General features: G+C 50.3%; 1 protein-coding gene across 4 annotated transcripts in view; it reads right to left on the bottom strand.

Moving 5' to 3' along the window:
- SIPA1L3 (signal induced proliferation associated 1 like 3) overlaps positions 1-16,062 on the bottom strand; it is a 215,495-nt gene that overhangs the window by 140,992 nt on the left and 58,441 nt on the right. The gene's annotated exons all lie outside the window — the stretch shown is intronic.

Here is a 16,062-nt window from a genome sequence, read left to right as displayed (position 1 = left end):
CCTTGGAAGCTCACTCGTTCTTTCAAGAAATGTTCACTGAGTGCCTACATGGTGCTGGTGCTGTTCTAGGCACTGGACCTCCGGGTGAACATTTTGTGATAATAGTGGCCAGGGATCCAGGTGAACAGAACATTGGAGCTGATTCTACTGGAGAAGATGAACAATAAACAATAAGTAAAGATAGGTAAATGCTATAGAGGAAAACAGAGAAGGGAGATGGGGACTCCCTGAGAAGGCAACACATGCAAAGGCTTGCAGGACGTGAGGGAACCACGTGGGTGGGTATGAGAAAAGAGCTTTCCCGGTAGCAGGAAGCGCTGGTGCAAGGGCCCTGGGGCAGGGACATATCTGCGTGCCCAGGGAGCACTGAGGAGGCCCATGTGCTTAGAATAGAGTGAGAGGAGAGAAAAAGTCACAGGTAACGGGGGCAGATTGCACTGGGGCCTGGGTGGCCACAGTGAGGACTTAGCTTTTACTCAGGACAAGATGGAGCAGTGTGTGTGTGTGTGTGTGTGTGTGTGTGTGTGTGTGTTCCTCAGCAGAGAAGGGGTGGGTCAGAATGGGTGATAACAGGGTCCCTCTGGCCCTATCCAATCCTCTCCCTTGCCCAAGATGGAAACCAATCTTGACAAGAAACAGAAGTCTGGTCATACACATAGGAGTGGCAAATTTCTATGAGACATAAATAAGCAGAAGGCTCTCCACAGGCTTCCTCCAATCCATCAAGGTGCCATGGTAGCCAGCAGGGCTTTGCTATACGATTACCATCCACATCATATTGTAGGAAACCAGACCCTCCTCCACGGGCTACTGGGAGAGTCCCAAAAGCAGACTGGGAAGCTTATAAGGCCATGTGGCTGGGAGAGCCATCTTGGTGGTCAGCTAGAACAAGAATCAAATCCCAGCTCTGCCTCTTAGCAGCAATGTGACCAATGACTTGTTACTAGACCTTCCCGAGTCCCAAGTTTCCGTATTGGTTAAGTGGGAGGGGGTGGAGGAAGGTCTTTTCCATCCCCGATAAGGCTGTTAGAAGGGTTAAATGAGGTAAAAGGAACCAAGTGACTGGCAAAGTGCTGGGCCTAGAAGAAGCCCTAAAAGATGTTAGCAAAGCTGTTATGATAACTGAAATACCAAAGAAATAGTAAGCAACATTCTCACTCAAGTCTGAGGATGTCCCTTAGGCCAATTGGACTCTGACAGCATTAAGCACGGGGCCCAAGTGAAGGGGCCTCCAGAGAGGAGAAGCCTTCAGAGCAAAGCTTCTTTCTCCCTTTACCTCTTTGCAGAGAACTGCCCAGAACAGCATCATCCACGCCAGAGAGAGGAGATGGGCCGTGGGTGACTGGAGGAACTGCCAGCACAGGCCCCCAGAAGGGACTGGGAAAATGTAAAGGGGGAATTTTAATAGCATGAAAGGCAGTCTGTGGCCCGTCCCCCACCACACCCCTGTCAGAGGAGCCCTCCTGGACACAGGTCACTTCAGTTTGCTCCGTGCCAGGAAGGCAAGGCCTCTGGGGGCCTCGGGTCCACACCTGGACCGTGGAGATGATATTCACTACTCAGGCTCATTCATATTCATCCAGCAGCCACTCTGGGCCAGATGCTGCTCTAGATGCTGAGATGCAGCAAGAAATGAAACAGACAAACCCCTGCCCTCGAGCTCACGTGCTAAGGAGGATGGCGCAAAAAGCAAATGTATACCATCACACGTGCTGTGAAGAAAAATAAAGCAGGGGGCAGAAAGAGACAGGGAGGGCCATTTCAGAGAAGGTGCTCAGGAAGGCGTCTCTGGGTGGTGACTCAGTCATTCAAGTAGAGACCTGAATAAAGTAGTAAAATTATATACACACACACATACATATACATACGTAATGTTGGATATGTCTGCACGTACACACACGCATGCACGCACGCACGCATAGAGCCAAAGCAGCACCTACTGTGGAAATCTAAGGCAATCTAGTCTGACAGTCCAGAATGATCCTGGGCTGCCTGGAATTAGGATCTTCATAAAACCTACACTCTTCACCCTAGATTCCAGAACGGCCTCCGTGGCCGGAGGTGCTAACACAAGGCACTGCCGCAGCCGCCCCGTTTCTCAGCGGCCAGTGCACCACGGGCACGCAAGGCGCTCCCCGCAGGACCTCATTCTCCCCTCACGGCTGCACACACCCTGACTCACTCAGCCAGTGCCCAATTAATGGACACGCAGGGCAGTTTCCATCTTTCGTGCTGACAAACAACTCCCTAATGAGCCCACCTTGGACACAGATCACTTCTCACACTCAGGAACGTCTGTCGGCAAAAATTCCCCAAAGTGGGACTGCAGGGGCAAAGGAAGGGTGTGTGCGAGGGCCACGTGGACAGATATTGCCAAAGTTCCCTCCACAGTGACAGTCCCATTTGCCTTCCCACCAGCATGGGACAAGCCTGCTTCCCCACACCGCTGAGGCTGCGTGTGCTCACCCTTTGCTCGTGCCCTTCTGGGAGGTGAAAACTATTCTCACAGCAGGATTTTAATTGGCATTTCTCTTATTATGCACAGTACTGAATATCTTTCTGTGTGTCTTTGATTGTCATGTGTCTTAGACACATTTCCTGTTTCTATAGATACTGCCCATGGTGGGGCGGCGGGTGGGGGGGGGGGCGGACACATCATCGCCCTGGAAAGTATTCTCATGCCAGGGTTCAAAGTCCTCCTACCTCTCTTGACCTGTCTGCACGCTTGTCTTCCCCAGGCCCTAGACTGCAAGAGGACTGAAGCCCAACATCCTGTCACTGTGTTCACTGTGTACCATCTTCCTCAACCTGGTCGGGATGACAGCAGTACTGGCCTCAGAGGGCTGTAGTTAAAATGCAATGAGATGACACAGGTTAGGGACTTAGAACAATGGCTGACACTCACTGCTCAATAAATTATGGCCATCATTATGATATTCTATTAAATGGGAGTAATCATTTCAAAGATTTGTATGTAAAAGTGCTAGGTACCATGCCTACTGAGAAGTAGCCACTCAAAAGACAGCTACTGTTTTCATTATATTACTATTATCATTCCCTTCATTTCCTCATCAAAGTTTAGTAAGGCACTTATTTACTGGAAGGGGTTATACTTTTAAAACAAAGGTGGTCCCTGCCTTTATGGAACTGATTGGTGTGAGGATGAAAGGCCCTGAATATGTAAGCTGAGGAGTTTGAGGAAGGAGATGTTTAGTGATGTTTAAGGAGAGATATGAAAGAGGAGCCAGAGTGAGCAGGACAGAATGGGGGGTGGGCCGAGGTGGGGAGGAAAGACAAGGAGAAGAGGGAGCACTCCTGAGACAGGGAACGAATGACACGCCCGGAAGGAACTGAGAGCAGCCCAGGTGGCTGGAGGGCAGACCAGGGGACCTGCAGGATGAAGCTGGTGGCTGCCGGCGGGTGGGGAACACAGCATGCTGGGCCTGGTGGCTCGGCCTTTCCATAGGGGGCTGCTCCGGGAACGTGGATGACGCATGGGGCATCCCTCATCCCATAGCAGTTCAGAAGTGAAATGAGGGTTTAATGTAACTTTGGTAAAGTACAGCCCATTTGCTTAAATGACTCCTAGCTCAAGAGTAGGCACCTAGGAAGGGGCAGAGGGAACGATGACCCCATCCTGCTTCCTGCTTGCCTACAGCTGACAGGCCCATGGAGAGCACCTGGCCGGGGCCGGATCCCTCCCCTGGCCTTTGTTACTGAGTCCAAAGGGAGCCATCTTCCCTTCCTGGGGTCATTTTGGGATGGGACTGGGAGGGCACAAGGCTGTTCTCTTCGGGAGTCGAACTGCTTGGTTCATGGATGGCCACGGTTCCCATTGAGTCGAGGGAAAGGCAGAGAGAGAGATCACGAATAAGAGAGAATGAATAAAGCTGAGTAGGGAAGCTGTGAGGAAGAGAATCTTGACAGTAGGTTTCTGTTCTGGTTTCAGTCCATAGGTTGGCTGCTTCCCAGCACCCATTCTGCCTTTTCCCTGTGAGTGATTTTGGGTGGGAGCAACTGGCCCATTAGCGACCCCACATTCTTGCCAGTGACTGGTTCAGGGGAGGTCACGTGACCAGTGCTAGTCTATCAAAGGAGCTCTGCTGCTTTGCACTATGGCTGGGGAAGAGATACCTTCTCTCTCAGGCCAGGGATGACGATATGTAAACCTGGATCAGGCAGCCAGTCTGCAACCTCCAGGGGAGCCAGGTGTGAGGATGACACAGACATCAAAGGGAAGAATGGAAGGACAGAAAGAAAGTGGGTCACTGGAGATGGCCCTGAGCTCCTGGATCAACTAGCCCAGAAGCTTGCCCCACCTCTGAGCTTTCCGGTCCCGTGAGCCGTCCTCTCCCCTGGGGTTTAAATGCCTGTCTGAGTTGGTGTTTCTGTGACAAGCAACCAAGGGGCTGACGGGCACATGGTCGGTCCTTCCTGAGGCTTTGCTTTGTTTCTCCGGGCAATCCCAGCACCCTTTGGTTAAACCCTCCTCTGTCTAAACCGCTAAGATGGTAAGGCTTCAGGTGTTCAAAGAGCCAATGTAGCAATTGGGCAAGGGTTTGACTTGCCCCCGCCACAGTTTCCCCATTTATGAAATGGGGACAATAACAGCAGTTCCTTGGGTTAAGAGGATTAAACACATTAGCAGTGATTACTCTAAAGCACTGAAGGGTCTCAGTCCCAGAAGGCAGTTAGCTATACCCCTCCCCCACCTTGTTTGCAGTTCCTTTGTTCAGGTCAGCGAGGCCTTTCTTCAGGAACAGTCTCGAAGAACAGCCAGCCCAGTTTCTGTCAGGAGGGTGGAAAATCTCACCTCAATGGGGGATCTGAATGAAAGAGATTCGACTGGACTTCTCCAGTAGCTGGGCGGTGGAGGAAGCCCTCATGAGTACATTTCTCTGTCAAATGCAAGCTGGGGTCTAGAGTTTCAAAACACAGGCTGGGTCATGCCAGCACAGACCCACGGGAGGACAAAGGAAAGAGCATGGATGGGCGAGAAATCACGACACAGCAGGTTCCACAACTAACTGCTGGGAGGAGGCTCCCGGGCTGGCTTCCAGCTACATCCGCTCTCTGCACAGCCATAACGGCAGCAGGAATAAGGGACCCCACCACGTCTGTATTTACAGCTGGGAACTGGCACCAGCATGGGCAACTCGGAAATAAACTCAGCCAGGAAGTGAGAACTGGAAGACGCTTCCCTAGCAACGCCCATCTGGAGATCCCTTCCCACAGCTGGAAACATTCAGAGTTGAGGCTAATCTAGGGATGTACACCAAATTCATTTTTTCCATTTGTACCTGAAATGTGTTACTTAAACTTCAATTCCTTGGGGAACTTCTGGGAAGATCCTGCTTGTGACTCAAAAAATCCTGACATTCAGAACACAAGACCTATCCCTGTGGCATGCGTTTCTTGTGTCTTCTCCCTTTGTCTGTGAGCTCCAAGGGCAGGGACTATGTCTGCTTTGCACACTGGTACCTGGCCCAGAATGGGCCTTCGATCAATGTTTATTGGATAAATAAATCAACTCTATTCCCAGTTTTACTGTTATTCATAACTTCGGCTAACAAGCAAGCACCCACATGTATGGGCAGGGTGCTGAGCTGTGCGACTCCTCATGGGGTACTGACTACTGTCGTGCCCATCTGATTGGGGCTCTTCCTGAAGGTCAGAGCCGCAGAAGAATTGGAGTCCTTTCATCTCCAGAGAAGGATGGGCCAGAGCATGACTACCTAGAGCAAGGCTGAGCACATGGAACGATGGCTGTTGAGGAATCAGCTTTGATTTCAAGAACTTTCCAAGTAGAAACTGTACGGGGCTGGAGTCTACTCCAGCAAGGAAGGTGGGCACACAGGTCGCTAGGGATACATAAACACTAAGCAGACGGCTGCGTTCTGGGACACTTCCACCCAAGCTCCGCAGAAGCCACAGCTCACGTGACTATTTATCTTTTAAACATTCTTCCTGTTTGTGAAAGTGGTACATACTTATATACACACGTAAAAAACTTGGAAAATAAATATGCAAAGAAGACACTGGTTCATTTCCTTCTAGTCTTTTTTTCTAGTGGGAACAGGGTATAGAGAAGTGGAGAGAGATTTCCCCCATTTAAAGTCTTTCACCTGTGCTTTTCTAAGGAATTTTAAACATCAGGTAAAAATTAATATTTTAAAATGGCAAAATGATGCCTATTTTCCAAAACTAAAAACTCTGGGAGGAGAAGTCTTCCCTCTCCCTCTTCCAATTTCTGCTTCCATCAGAACCACTGTTTAGGTCAGTGGTTTTTAATCCTACCTGTGCCTGACCATCACAGCTGCATATAAATGCCGTAGCCAGTATTAATTGAGCAACTACTACAGAAGAGGCTGTTTTAAACATTTCATAAGCAGTATTTAATTTTATCCTTTCAATCCTATCGTTATTTTACAGATAAGGAAACTGAGGCAGGTAGGTTAAGCAACTTCCCCAGGTCACACGGCCGTGAAGTGGAGGTGCTGGGATGTGAATCCAGGCCAGCTGGCCCCAGGTACCCTTTTCCCCTTGGTCCACACTGCTCAAGACCCTGGCAACATAACACTGACTATGAGCTTCAGGGCAAGGTTCCCAGCATCCCTGCTGCCAAGTTTGTCATGATTACTCATGTCTCTCCAGACTCATTTTATTTCCTAAAGGAAATGAGAAAAATTCAGCAAAAGTGAGGCAGCCGGAAGCTGCAGCTGACCAGATGCACACGTGGGTCTCCTGCTAGGATGCCTGAGAAACATTCTTCATGAATGACCTTTCTGGGAGGGCCAGAGGTCAGTTCCTGGGTGCATCACTCTCTACTGACCAAGACCCCACCCAGAGTCAGATGGGATGTGACGGCCCTTCCCTAACTTCACCATGAAGTAAATGGAAAACAGACTGGAAAATTCACAGCCCACCACCTATTTACACGTGAATCTAGAGAGAGGGTCAGGGGGTGCTGGCTGTTTGACAGGGGTGGGCAAGGACCCCTCGTGTGTGTTCAGGGGATTAGTGGGGCTAGAGTCAATAACTGGTCACTATGCAGGATCAGCCAGTTATGTGTGTGCCATCATCACACAGATCGTTGGAGTAAAAGGCTTGCGACATCCTCCTCCCCATGACAAAACTAGACCTGCCACCAAGGGAGGTTTCCCAGGAGTTGATCACCAGGGAGTTTACGTCCTGTCCAGGACTAGAAGAGAAAATCTCCATTTCAGAAAAAGGTAGCTGAGTGGCCAGTTCTGGGAACTAGATCAGAAATTACTGCTTTGCATCTGAAACCCACTAGCCTTCCAGCTGCTGAGCCAATGGGTCTCCCCATAGAGGGGGTCCACAGAGAGGAGGATTTGGGAAACTGAGGGCTACAAGGCTGTCATTTATCCACACCATCTGGTCCAGGGCTCTCCAAAGTGCTTGTGTGCAGTAGCTCAGTAAAGTCTCACCACTATTCAATTTTCAGGCCGAGTGTGTGCGCACGCGTATGTGTTAGGGGGTGGGGGCTGTTTTTGTTGTTAACATTGTAAAAAAGTCAAGAGAAAGGTACAATAAACTCCCATAAACTCAAACCTAGATTCAATAATCAATCAAGATTCTGCACCATAAGCTTTATCTATTCCTTTCCCCTACTTTTCCTTCTTGAAGTATTTTAAAGTAAATCCCAGATAGCATGTCATTTAGTCTTTACGTTTCAATTTGCAATGCCACAAAATATGGCCACTTTCTTATGCATCCATAATATTAGGCTGGGCTCATTACTAATCAAAATAACAATAAATGTTTTCCTAAAAGATAAGACCCAGTATTGACTAAGGAGAACGGAAATGGGTCACCTCGACTTCTACTGATGGGAAAACGCCTTTCTGAAGGGCCTCTTGGCAGTACAAGTCCAAAAAGGTTTAATAATCTCTGCATATCTTCTGACTCAGCTTTTTACATTCATGCATTCATCATAAAAATATTTACAGATGTCCATCATGTGCCTGGCAGTGTCTTAAGCATTTTTCTCCTCAGTATAAATGTGAAAGTTGAGGCACAGAGAGGTAAAGTCATTTGTCTAAGGTTACACAGCTCTTACACACCACAGCTAATATTTGAACCCAAGCGATCTAGGTTTGTTTACATGGCGACACCAGATCCTGGCCAGTCGGCATCCTGGGCCTTCCACCTGGGAGGGCACTGCTCCCGAGCACTTCCTTCCCAGCCTGGCAAGTGCTTATGACATGGAATCTGCCTATGACGTACGTGGCAGAACTCCTGCTCCCCCTTTAAAGGCGGTCCAATCACTGCCCACCATTCTCTACACACTCCTGTCTTCCCCATGGTTCTCTCTCCCCGGTCAGAATTTCTCTTTCCTCTGTTCCCACAGCAGCTGGTGCTCACCCTCTATCACCCTGCGCCCTGGGTGTCCCCTCCTGAGAAGGCAGGTACTATACAGAGGTTAAGACTACAAGCTCCGCAAGAGGAAAGACGGAGGTTCATATTTCTGCTCTGCCGCAAACCCTATGAGATCCTGGCAAGTCAATTCCTCATCTCTCTGATCTGTGATTTTTTTCATCTCTAGAGTGGGTAGTAGTAATAGCACCGAACTGCAGCAGACACTGGTTATATAGCTCACTGCCATTTCCAACTCACCTCTCTTGTTGCCTCCCACTGTAGAGATACCACTTTCCCAGCCTCTCTTGCAACTAGGGGTGGCCATGGGCTCCTTCATGGCCAATGAGCCATAAAGAGAAGTCTGCTGAGCTCATAGATACAAAGGACAAACTGAGGGTTGCAAGTGGGGAGGGACTGGGGGTGCTGAGTGAAAAAGGTGAAGGGATTAAGAAGTACAAATTGACAGTTACAAAACAGTAACAGGGATGTAAAGTACAGCATAGGGAATATAGTCAATGTTGTAATAACTATATATGGTGTCAGGTGAGTACTATACTTATGGGGGTGGTCCCTTTGTAAGTTATATAGATGTCTAATCATGCTGTCACAACATTGAATGACAAGAATAATTGAAAAAAAAAAAAAGAAGTGTGCTGGGGCTAGGGGTGTTTATAGGAACACACTCCCTTCACAAAGAAAGGCATAGGAAGAGAAAGCCTGTCCCCCTGCACCTTCCCCCTACTTATGATGCTGTCAGTAAGGATGTGACCATCAGGCCACACAATGACCACCATCAGGACAAAATGCCTGCACACGGAGGGCTGGAACATAGGACCCTGTTCTCGAGGGTGTCACTGAGCCTCTGCACCGACCTGGAGCTTGTCTCCTCCACCCCTTGCAGTGAGAAAATGAGTCCTCCCCATTGCTCGGCCATTCATCAGGCATCCTGTTACCTGCAGCCTGAGGTGCAGGTAACCAACAGACGGCCTCACACGGAGGGTTCAATGCCAACAGGCATGCGAAGCACTTAGCATGCTGTTGGCACTCATTGATGTTGGTTAAAGATTATTACCATTATCACAGCTAGCTGCTTGAGGCCCCAGCATGGCTTCTACACCCCATCACAGCCGTTTTCAAGGCTGTGACTCAGCCTTCAGCACATGAAAAAGCCAAGAAGGAGAGGGGCGCAGGGACCCAATAGCTCAGCCACCCACCAAGGGAGCCGTAGCCTGCCCACAGCTGAAAGGCAAGATTAAAGCCCAGCTTGGACCCCGTCCTCCTCCTGCCACACCTGATGCCAGGATCTACCTGCACAGGCACCTTCTTTGCCACATCCTCAGTCCACCTGTACCACTACTTACTCTGTACTTTTCTTTAACTGTCTTCATTTCATTCTGCTCAGCCACAGCCAGAGCAGAAACAGCCATGGAGTACTGGGTTTGATGTGCAGTTAAAATCCTTTTCCTGCTAGGCATTAAAATAAAATTACTAGACTGTTACCTGTCTGTTCACATACTACCTCAAATGACCTAGTGGAGTGATCTGGCCCCAGGAAACCCATCCCTACGGCAACAAGATACTATTCCTGGCCAGAGTGCTCCCCCCCACCCCACCCCCCCGCCACTCTGCCCCCCTTCGCTCTTTCACTTACATTCTGGAAGCATGAAAGTGCGAAGGCTAGCTCTGAACAAGCACTCCAGAGGCTGAGGTCTTCCCCAAACTCTTCCGTCAGGTCCCTATGGATTATCCTTTCCACTGACACTGTCTTCTAGGATGACTTAATAAAAACAGCAGTAGTAACAGCCAATGTGCACTGAGGCCCTTCTCTGTGCCAGGTGCTGCTTTGAAGACTTTATCTAGAATAACTCATGATTCTCACACAGCACCATGTGCAGTGGGTGGTATCATTCCCATTTCATAGATGAGGAAACAGAGGCTCAGAGGGATTAAGACGCTTGCTCAAGGTCCCACCATTCAGATGTGACAATGTCAGGACTGAATCCAGGTGACTGACCCTGATGCCTACCCTCCCTGCTTGCTGCCCTGCTGCTTCTGAAAGAGCCAACACTAGCCGAGCTCTGTGCTGACTAAAGACTGATATTGAGCGAGTCTGAGGAACTCCCATAAAGTCACGCCACCATTGGGGGCACCTGGGGAGCACCTGGGACCCAGGCCTGCCGACTCCTGTGCCCCCCCCCCGCCCCGCCCTGCACAAGTGTCCACAAAGCCAGCACGTGTGAGAACTGGAACAGGGCCTTCCTTTACTCTCCAAGTTCTGGTCACCTCCATTCCCCAGCTTTCTCACTGTCCTCTTTTAGCTCGTGTTAGTCAACCCTGAGTGGCCAACTCCTTTCCTGAAAGGAGGAAAAGAGTCCCTGACACAGCTAAACTGTGCCTGCTGTCACCGTCTCTCATGCCCAAAGGGGAGCTGGCTGACCAAAGTGGGGTTTCCTGAAACCAACTCGTTATAACATTATTCTGTGCAAGGTTTCTCCTCACCCGGCTGCTAGGCCTCAGGCCCACATTTTTAACTGATAACGCTAATCATGACAGCTAATGCTTTCCATGCGTGCCAGGCCTGCATGGCAATGCTTCACAGGTACTGACTCACCGAATGCTCACAGCATCCTTAATAATGAGGTGGGGACTAGCGTGATCCTTGTTTTAACATGAGGAAATGCAGCTGCATAGAGGCCAAAGCCCATGGCCCAAGGCCAAGGAGCTGGGAGGGGTGGTTCCAGAGGCCCTGCCTTAAGCACTTGGTGACATTGCTTCCCATGACAATCTCTCCTGTGCACCCAGCACTCACAGAGTACCAGGCTCTAGACTTTACATAAGATGACCTCAATGAATTACCACCTCTCCACCTCCCATACACACACACCTCAATGATGTAGGTATTTTAAAAATGAAAAGCCTAAAGCTCAGAGAGGTGAAGCTACCTGCCCAAGGTCACATGGCTAGCACAGAGTGGACCCAGGACATGGCTGCCCACAGTGTGACTCCAAAGCCAGTAGCTGCCTGGCTCCATAGCCTTACACCTACACTCCAAAGGGCCCAAGTCTCCACCCTGTTCCCAGCAAGCCCCTGAGAGAAATTCGCTTTGAGATCCAAGAAATCAGCGTGGGCTGTTGTCTCTGCAGTAGAGCATTACAGTGGCAGGAAGCCCTGGCCATTTTTGCAGGTGGGACACAATTCAGCGGCTGCACTCCTCCCGGTACCTGCTGCTCCGCACGGCCCCCGTGAAGCTTGCACATCCCCCTTGCTCAGGAGCTCCTATGCAGGTGGTAACCAGGAGCCAAGCTGGGGCTTCTAAGGTGACGCTGACTGACCAGTGACATTGCTCTTCCCCAGCCCTGCTCTTGGATTTTTCTCCATGGCCTTTTATCTGGGGGTGTTTCTTCCCTGACGGTCTGAAATTGGGGCTCTGCTTCTTTCTGAGGCAGGGCCTTCCTCACGTCCCCATACAGAACCGGTGAACAATCCTGGCCCCCTCCAACTGCCTGATATGACCACAGGAGCAAGGACTCTGAAGCCAGATGGCCTGGGTTCACACCCCAGTTCTGCCACTTACTAGCTCTAGGACCTCAGACATGTTACCGCTCCCTTTCTGTGCCTCAGTTTCATCTGGAAAGGGTGGATGATGACAGGGTTGCTGTGAAGAGTTCAAAAACACTTAGAGCGGGGCCTGGCACTTAGAGCTACATAAGTGTTTGCTGCTGTTAGCATTCGTAGCCCAATTAAATACGTTCACACCCCTTGGGTGGGCAGAGATGTCCACTGGGCCTCTAAGACCCTGTGATCACGCACTAGCTAGCTACACATCAGATAGAAGCAGCCTCTCAAAGGGCCCCACTGGCTTGCTGGTGGCAAAGGTCACATTTAGCTTCGAGCTGGGACAGGATTCGTGGTTCCTGCTGACCAGCTGTGACACAGCAATAATTACCGTTCACCGGTAATTATCTGGCTGTTTGTGTTTATTCTTTGTCCCTGCCCCCAGCCAGAACAGAAAGGCAAGGCTAGTGTGAAGGCAAGGCTAGTGTTCCAGACCCCTAGGATCTGGCACAAGCCGGAGTTCAATAAATGTTCACCCCATGACCTGGGTCCTATGTGTAAAGGATCCCTGACTGTCCCATTGGTGCTTTCCCCTTACATGCCCAAGGCAGTGCCCAACACACAAGATGCCCCCCCAAAAGAGTTGTAGTGAATGAATGAATGAATGAATGAGGGTTTTGGATCTATTTAACAAGAGCACCTATTACCTGCCTGGTCTAAAAGAGACCAAAATCCATGTCTCCATCCCTGCCCCCCAGGCATCTAGTTATCTAGTTCAGCGGTCCCCAAGGATTTTGGCCCCAGGGACCAGTGCTCCTGAGAATCCAATGCCTGATGATCTGAGGTGGAGCTGAGGTGGTGATGCCAGAACTGGGGAGCGGCTGCAAATACAGATGAAGCTTCGCTCACCTGCCCGCTCACTTCCTTCTGTGCAGCCCAATTCCTAACAGGCCATGGACCAGTACTGGTCCGTGGCCTGGGGTCTGGGGATCCCCGATCTAGTCTACCTGGTCAGAGATCAAGCTATGGCACAAAATGACTCAAAAACACTCCAGGGCAGCTCAGCAACCAGAGGGGAGACTCAGAGGGACAGAAATAGCAGTTGACCCCACTCCAGAATTTGGCAGGGCATACGCCAGAGCAGGCGCCTGCCTAGCCCTGACACACAGAACCCTAAGGAAACATGTGAGCTCTACTTGTGCAAAAAGACAACACCAGGCAAACAAAAGGCAGGTGACTGGTCTACTAGGGTTATCTTTCTAGGCAACATCAACAAACACAGCAGTGAACCCCAAATCCTCTCCTCTCCAAGGCCAGCACCCCATTGAGTGCGTGGAAACCCAAGCCAAGGCCCAGCAAGCAGCACAGTGACACGGTGAGTTAAAGAATCCATCCTAAGTAGGAAGGTCCCACCCAGAACAGGAGTAGCCAGAACCTCTGCTGCAGGCCGGGGACACCTGTGGGCCCAGCTGGCCCAGGGATTCGCAGGCATGGCTAAGCTTAAAGGTTTCAGGCACTGGTTCTCGACTAGGGGTGATTCTGCCACCTCTACTGCAGGGGACATCTGCAGAATTTTGGACTGGGGAGCTAAGGAGCTGCTACTGGCATCTTGTGGGTAGTGGCCAGGAATGTTCGAAGTGTCCCATAGTGCACAGGACAGCCCACAAAAGGGAATAATCTGGGCTGAAAGGTCAACAGGGTTGAGGGTTAGAAAGCCTGGGACGAAACTCTGGCTCCAAGCTGCAAAGGGTGATAAATGACTGAGGGATCTGGTAACTGCGTCTAGGTGTGGGGCCTGCAGTCCTGTAGGCTGAGAGCCGGCTTCTAGGCCCTTTATCCTCAAAGTCATGGCCCAGGAAGCAGGGCACCCAGTGGCATCAGCATCACCTGGGAGTCTTCAGAAATGTAGACCCTTGGCCCCTCCCCAGGCCCCATAAGTCAGAATCTGCATTTTAACAAGACTTCTAGGTGGTTCTCAGGTATACTTGGTGACTGGAAATCCTGGTGGCACATGAGGGACCTTGGAAAAATCTGCATCTCTTTGGGAAGCAGGGAGACCTGGCCGCGTTTTAATAGTCCCCCACCCCGGTTCTAACCCACAGCCAGGGCTGAGGGCAGAGCACTGCCCTGGAGGAAGCAGTTTTTCCTCCCTGGCAGGCAGGGCAGTCGCCATGGTAGGGGCTCCACGCAGTCCTCAGTCTCTGCAACAAACATCCTGACAACTCTCAGCTTCTTGGCATCGAAAACCCTTCCCCGCAGAAGCAGGGCTGCTTTTTGCTGAGGTCTGTTCTCTGCCATGGAGAACCTCCTGGGCAAGAACAGGCCGATATCGACAAATGGGAATCAAATCCAGGAAACTAGAGGAAAGAGGAACTCATTTCACTGTGACTTAAAATTGGAAGGTGATGATAATAACAGCCAGCGCTTCCTGTGCACACTTTTCTAAGCATAGCCATGATTATCCCCCTTACACAGATGAGAAAGCTACAGCAAGGTAGGCCCAGGTAAGACAGCTGCCCACGGTCACGGAGGTGATAGGCTGTGAAGCCAGAGCTGAATCCCAGGGTGCAGGCTGCCCTATTCCACGAAGCCCTGGTGCTTTGGCGCCCTTCTCACCCTCAGCACAAAGAGAAGAGCTCGTTAGTGCCCCGCCCCCTCAAGTCGCAGGCTGGGTTTGGCTGGTCTGCTTCCTGGCACTTCTCCGGGGCAGCTACCTTTCAGCTGTCCTACTTTGGGGAAGAAGAAAGTGGGCTTTGGGCACAGAGCATCAAGGCTTTGCGTGACAGCACAGCTGGGTCACCTTTCGGATAAAAACCGCAAACCGCATTCTTGGCTGGGAAATGAGAGAACCGAGGCATGGGCGAAGGGTCTCTTCCTCGTGGCCTGCGGTCTTGGGGAAGGACCTTGAGAAGGCTGGTAAGAGTGAGGCAGGGGCCCTGCCTCTGGTCTCCCCACACCTCCTTCTAGATGGCAGGTTAGCTCCCTTCTCTCCAAACACTCCCAGGGATGGAAGAAAGTGGAGGCTTCAGGGAGCAAACCTAGGGCCTGTAAATCCTTCTCACCCTTGTTTATCCAACTCAAGCCGTGCCAGCCTCCACAATGTCCCTCGACTTGCCAAGTTCGTTCCTACCTCAGGGCCTTTGCACATGCTGTCCTCACTGCAGGTGCCTCCTTTTCGCAACTCTTTGCATGGCTGGCTCCTTTTCATCCTTTGAGTATCAGAATGCCACGTCTCAGACAAGCCTTACTGACCTCTCTCTCTACGGTATCCCTCCTGTCACCACACACATCACAGTACCCTGCTTTTCTTCACAGCACTAGCAGTTGCCTTTGATACATGCTGCCTCTAGTCCATCTCCCCCAACCTTATACTCCAGGAGGGCAGTCTTGGGTCAGTCTTGTCCTCTGTGGCCTTGGAGCTTACGGCAATTCTTGGCACAGAGCAGACACCCTATCTATATTTGTTAAATACATAAATCTTTATTTCTAGCCAGGTTAATGAGATGACTATTACCTTCTTAAGGTTTCACCAGGATGACATGCTCTAGTTTGCTACAGAGTTGTCTGCATAGGAGAGATTTGTGGAGTACCAGACCATCCATATTTCAAAGCACCCTGAAGTACTACAGTAACAACCATAACGATTGCAACATAGCACCACAGCTAACATTGAATGCACACTTACTATGTGCCAGGAGCTGTGCAAGGTGCTTAACTTGTTCAAGGTCATTAACAAGCCCATGATGTAGTAGCTTCTTTTTTTCTTCATTTTGCAGATGGACACAGAGGCTTGGAAAGGATATGTCACACTTGAGTAAGAATCCAATACAGTGCAAAGCCCATGGCCACTGCCTTGCCCCACGCTGCAGGGCTTCCGGCAGTGCTTCCTTGTATGGCACTGACGGCATGTCTGAGAAAGCGAGTCATTGCTCTTAGGCCATTTGGCCAGGCTGGGTCTTTCTCCTAACTTCTCCAACAAAGCACACATAGTTCCTCACAACTCCAAAAGTTCTAACTCTGATCATATCTGTACTAAGCAAGCTTATTAATCAGGGTTGGTTTTACAATCCCACATCAACAATGAGTGGCCATTTTTGACTGAAATCATTGGTTATCAAGCTCATG

Source organism: Rousettus aegyptiacus, unplaced genomic scaffold, assembly GCF_014176215.1.
Source record: "Rousettus aegyptiacus isolate mRouAeg1 unplaced genomic scaffold, mRouAeg1.p scaffold_m13_p_14, whole genome shotgun sequence".
NCBI lineage: Eukaryota > Metazoa > Chordata > Mammalia > Chiroptera > Pteropodidae > Rousettus > Rousettus aegyptiacus.
Note: the sequence above shows the minus strand (reverse complement) of the source record. Positions and strands in the feature narration are given on the sequence as shown.